We start from the raw sequence: 6,000 nt of genomic DNA on the forward strand, positions 1-6,000 counted from the left end.
AGCTTTCAAGCAAAGTGTGTGATCAAATCAAAGCCCAACAACCTTATCCCCAGCGCCATCAGGGCCTAATTCCATCCCAAACCAAGCCTCCATTCTCCTTTCCCTTATCCCCTCTGAAAAGCCCAGTGATTAGAAGTAGACTTAAAGTCGACTATAGCACCTACCCACCCAGCCCCCCCCCCTGCTCCCCCAGCACCGACGGGACCTTCCCGAATCCCCAAAGCCTCGGCCAGTTTATCAGTGCCAGGGGATCAGGCAATCTCTCCCCCCCACTTCAAACGGGGAGCCCATTGTGTTCCGTGGCCGCCGGTGTAATCTGTTTGCCAGTCGACAGATCTAGCGAGGGGTCAGCCGCGATAACAGGATCACTCGGGAGGAGACGGCGGGGGGGACCACTAAAGAAAAGGGACGAGAGAGAGAGAGAGAGAGAGAGAGAGAGAGAGAGAGAGACGGGGGCAAGTATTAGGTGAGATTGAGCGCTTGTCATAGAGTTCTGTTGGTGTAGCGGAGCTGCAAATGAGGAATGGGATTTTTTGGGCAGCGCACGCAAAGCCACACGCGTGAAGTCAGTCGCCCACTCATGAACATGCATAAACTCACCCACCTATTCACAGAGAGTATGAACATCAGCCAAAAATACAGAAAAAATATGTTCTGCTGAAAAATTCCAACTATTACAGGGAAAACTGATAATTGAAAGTCCAACATTTGGGTACAAACTGCGTCCTATTTGACATGGCTGGACGCCTGACAGACCGGCTAGGCAGCCTGACAAGCCTATTTTGGCCTGTCTTGCCTAGCCGGCCTCTTGCAGCACCCAGCAGCACTTTCACCTGGCTTCTTATTAAAACTCCCATCACCCATGGAAAGAAAGAGCAGAGCAGCTATGGACATAAATGGTGGAAAAAATGGAAAGGTGAGAGGTCATGCAGAACTGAGGAGCTGGGATGTCCATTTTATGCATGGCCATCCCGTTGACATGGAGCAACCCACACACACACACACACACACACACACACAACGATTACTTACACCCTGTCACACATGCTAGTATACACGCAAACTTTTACAAACATATCTCATATGCACATGCGTACACAAACCTTTATAACGTCTCTTTCTCTGACTCTCTCTCGCTCTCTCTCTCTCTCTCTCTCTCTCTCTCACACACACACACACACACACACACACACACGCTGAGAAGCAGCATGGTAGGCAGTGACACAGAGCTAATGCCTTGTCACACAGGCTGTCAGCAGATTAGCCAGTGGATTACACCCCAGCCATTAGATGTGCACAGAGCGAAAGGCCACAAACACAGCAGAGGAAGATGAGGAGAGAGTGTGAGAGAGAGAGAGAGAGAGAGGAAAGAGAGAGAGAGGGAGAGATAAAGAGGGATTGGCAGTGATAGGACATGTTCTGGTATACAGGCATAAGGTATGGCAGCAGCTAATAGAGGATAAGTTAAAGGAGAGGGAAGAAAAAAAGAAGAAAAATATTTCATTGCGGTTAAGTATGTGGAGAGAAAGAAAAAAGATTCAAGATGACACAGAGGAGGGAGTTGAAGACAAATGAAGACGTGAGAAAAAGATGGGGTCAAGAGAATTTGCTCTGAGAGCAATGGTAACAAGATAATCAGACGGAAAGGACAGAAAAGGTAATGACGGCGGTAAAGGGAGAGACAGAGGGAGAAATAGAGAGAGAGATAAAATGAGAGAGAGAGAGGATGGGATAGTATCCAACAGCACACGAGGGAGTAAAGAAGAGGAGGAGGAGCGGCGGTTAGTGTGGCGCAGCTCAAAAATGAAAACCAAAAGGATGGGAGGAGAAGAGGCGATGAGAGAGACACGAGACGAGAGAGAGAGAGAGAGAGAGAGAGAGAGAAAAGGAAAGAGGATGCATGAAAAACGGTACAGGGAGGAGAGGAGAGGGGATGGGAGTTGCGGAGAGAGAGATGGAAATGAAAGAAGCATAGGTGGAGAGAGGGGAGAGATGGGATGTGAAGCATCAGAGGAGAGGATGGAGAATACTCCACAGTACATTAAAAAACAACGCACCGCACAGGCGGGGAAAGTAGATGGCAAAAAGTGGAAGATGTACCTCAGTGAAGAGAGTGTGGTGCGGAGAGAGAGACGATGGATCCAGTGAGCGGCTGTGGGACACTCATCTCAAACATTAGGCTGCTCTCATAGGTTGGACTCTGTGTACTTTGACTTTGTCTTTAACTTTCTGTCACCATAACTTTAAAGGTAAACTATATCAGTCATGACACCTCAATCTTACCACTCACTTCCTTCACAATCAATTCATTTCATTGATTTCATGGAATTATTGTCCTCTTTCAATTTCATGTCGTTTCTCTCTTTGGTGAATTATTATGAGGATCGGATTGTGATTTGCCTTCAGTTGTACTACTACAATCCCCCAGTATTTGACATGCAAAAACCTGATCAGATTTTGTAAGCGAAGCACTGAAGTGTAATAGGTACAGCATTGGGTATGCAATAGGAGCCATGTATCGGCATACAGTAAATTGATTGTAACCTCTGCAGCAAATGCAATCGCACACAGTTTCACAAGTGCGCGGAGAAAGCCGATATAACTTTTGTCAAGTAGGTACGTACTGCTTTCCTCTAGATCCTTCCAGTCCAAACAGTAGAGCATATAGAATACTAATGGCGCGACTTGGCAGATGGCAGTAGTAGTGTCAGAAGCTTTTAGGGCACTTGTCAGTTTAACTTTTACCCTCGCACTCTCCCGTATCACCATTCACTGCACTGCCAGGCGATAATGACGCCCGGGCCTTTTTTTCAATCAGTGTCTGGTTCCAAGTAAGAGAGGTGTCAGGCCTTCTCAGCTGCTGTTTCATTTTATGATAATCGACTTTCGCTGCCCCCACCGTCACCACCACCTACAACCCCCCCCCACAATACCACTTCACAGATGTAATAACACATAATTGTCTGCTGGATTTGCCTGTTAGAGGATTCATTTCGAGCTGATATTTATATAAGAATGGAAGGGAAGATGTCAAGTTAACAGGGGCTAATGGGAAATTCTGATATCCATTCAGAGTGGGAATTGTGTTCAGAAATGCCGTGAGTGGCATGTCATACGCTGCTCGCTTAGAAGGCATATGTTTTGTGTGTAAATTGCATGTGTAATATGTGCTATGAGTACATAGCATGTATAATCACAGATTTTTCTCGGTGACTGAGGTGGGAAGGGGTTTATATGTTCCTGTGTTGGCATGCATGCCTACATGTGTGTGCGCATTATGTGCGCGCATGCATGCGTTCATAAATGTGTATGTGTGTGTGATTATGTGTGTGTGTGTGTGTGTGTGTTTGACAGCAAGGCTGATGTCATCCAGGGCGCTTTAGCTGGTTGAGTGATTTGAATGTGTGCTGTGGAATGAGCTGAGTCTCAGAAGTGCCGGAGGGAGGTGGGGGAAGACTAAATGTGTGAATCCCCACAGGATATTTAGACTGTTTATTATGATAAGCCCCTGCACACACACGCATATATATGTATATACACACACACACACACACACACAGACACACACACACATGCACACTCTCTCTCTCTCTCTCTCTCACACACACACACACACACACACACACAAACAAACATGTGTAAAGAAGGAGCTAGGAAGGGAGAGATGAAAATGGTGTGATAGGAAAATAAAGGAAGAAGGGCGCTGCTTTGAGACACACCAGATTCACATATGCACAGTGACACCATAGAAGTTCACAACCTATAAAAACTAATTCCACACCATTCTGTCCAAAGCCATCTCATGTGGGAGCCATTCCACCTTTTAAAACCCCTCTCGCTCAAAGTGGGCCCAGATGTAAGTCAAGGGGCCGCTTTGGATTAGCCAGAGAGAAAAACTCATTTCCTTTGCCATTTTACGAGCATTTAATTTGAAACAATTAAGATATTACGGCGCTGCGGATTCACTACACAGAGTGACAGCTGGGAGCAATCCCATAAACCCCTGAGCCCGTGAATGAGGCACCTTGCTACTCTCTTTTGCTCCGCTCGCGCTCGCCGTCTCCTCCATCTCCTCTCCGTTATTTCATTGAAGCCTTTAGCTTTAGGCTCCGTTGAGGTGAATGTGCTATCTTTGCCTCAGCCCAGATCTCCCTGCTATCGCCAATTACTTTAGCAGCTCATAAATGCACCAGTTGGCTGATGATAGAACGGCCTAATTTCCCAAGACTAAAGGGAGGAAGCGAGCACAGAGGATGTTTACCTTCTGGATGGCTTTTTCCATCACACATTTTATTGCGTTGTTGGATTTATAGTGCAAGTTGCGTGAGTCATCTTTGTAGAAAGAAATGAGAGGAGAAGAGAGAGATGCAAACTACAGGGGGCAGCAAATGGTAAGCTCAAATGCAGATGCCTGCATTGTGGCAGTATGGCCAGCACTGTCATGAAACAATTCATACACAATGCTGTTAATAGATATTACTGGACGCATTCGGATCAGAACGATTGTTTGATGGTCACATCATTGTTTATTTTGTGGGCCCTGTGAACATGACACAGACATCGATGGCCCTCTATGTCCTGTCTGTCCTACACCTGAAGAACTTTGTCACTCCCCGACTTCAAATTCACGCTAGCTTTGTCAGCGCTCACCCATCAATTCACCTCCCCCTCCTACCTTCCCCCCCTGGCATAGAAGGGCATCGGAGGTGTGAAATTGATGAAGGGGTGCTTGTGAAAATGTCAGCGGGGGATCACTGGCCACTCACAGAGGGAGAGAGAGAGAGGGAGAGAGAGAGACAGAGAGAGAGACAAAGGGAGAACGAGTGTACGTATGGAGGGGGGTGACAGATAGGAATGGCAAAAGCTCCTTTTCATGAACACTGAACTGTAAAATGGAGGACCGAGTGCAAACAATGGCTGTGATCAATTGGCCACGGTGGGAGGCTTCTCGTAAATGCCCGATGCCAGCTCTCGCCCGCTGAAAGAGAGAGAGAAAGTTGGAAAGAGAGAGAGAGAGAGAGAGAGAGAGAGGGTCATGTGTCACAAGAGAAAGGGGTGTAGAGAGGACGAGAGAATGGCGAATGAGCAACTGGAATGAGATGATGGCAAGAGAGGAGAAAAGGTTAAATAGTAGAAGATGAAAAAAATGAAAGGGAGAACGGAGGAGAACGGGCAGAGAGAACAACTGAATGAGAGAAGGCACAAATGAGAAATCAAAGGACAAACGAGAGGGAAATGAGAGACAAAAGTCTCCTAACAGTGCTGCATGGTCACCTCTGCACCCTCCACTACAAATATTCCCATGTGCCTCTTCTTTCTCTCTTCCTCTGTCGCTCTCATTCCACTGTTTCACCTCTCTACTCCTCCCCCTCTCCATCCCAACTTCATGATCGCAGTGTCTATTGCCAACCTGTCAGGTGCTCAGTACATCTGGCACAGATACACACACACAAAACACACATACATGCTTACACACACTGTGCACACACACATACACACAGATTTGCACTGTTTCACTCGTCAGCTGTCCCAGGCTGGGTTCCACAGAGTGATTCTGTCAGGCCCTAAAACTCTAAAACACGCTCGCTCTCTCTCGCTCTCTCTCGCTCTCTCTCGCTCTCTCTCGCTCTCTCTCTCTCTCTCTCTCTCTCTCTCTCAGTGGGGGCTGCAGCGCACCATGACTGCGAACGCCATCCCAGTTGATCTCATAATGGACCTAATTGCCTTTCAGCTCATTGCACCCCATGCCAACACGAAACTAAATCAAACCGAGGTCCCGTCCGTGAGCCTCATCACGAATCTGATTCTGCCTGACATCATAATAAGGTGATATTGACTACTCATGACTCAGCAGTTCTGGAACAGATGACTAAGCGTACGCCTCTCGTCACGGCGTGCCCCGTGACAGGAGGAGCTGATCGGGTCATGTACGGGTTCAGGTTGCACTCCTTAGGAATTCAACCCATTGTGTGCCCTTTTGCATTTGACTCGTGACCCTCT

Source organism: Centroberyx affinis, unplaced genomic scaffold (genome assembly GCF_046629955.1).
Source record: "Centroberyx affinis isolate AG114_WGS23_722 - 3 ecotype Tasmania unplaced genomic scaffold, CSIRO-AGI_Caff_v1 ptg002880l_1, whole genome shotgun sequence".
Classification (NCBI taxonomy): domain Eukaryota; kingdom Metazoa; phylum Chordata; class Actinopteri; order Beryciformes; family Berycidae; genus Centroberyx; species Centroberyx affinis.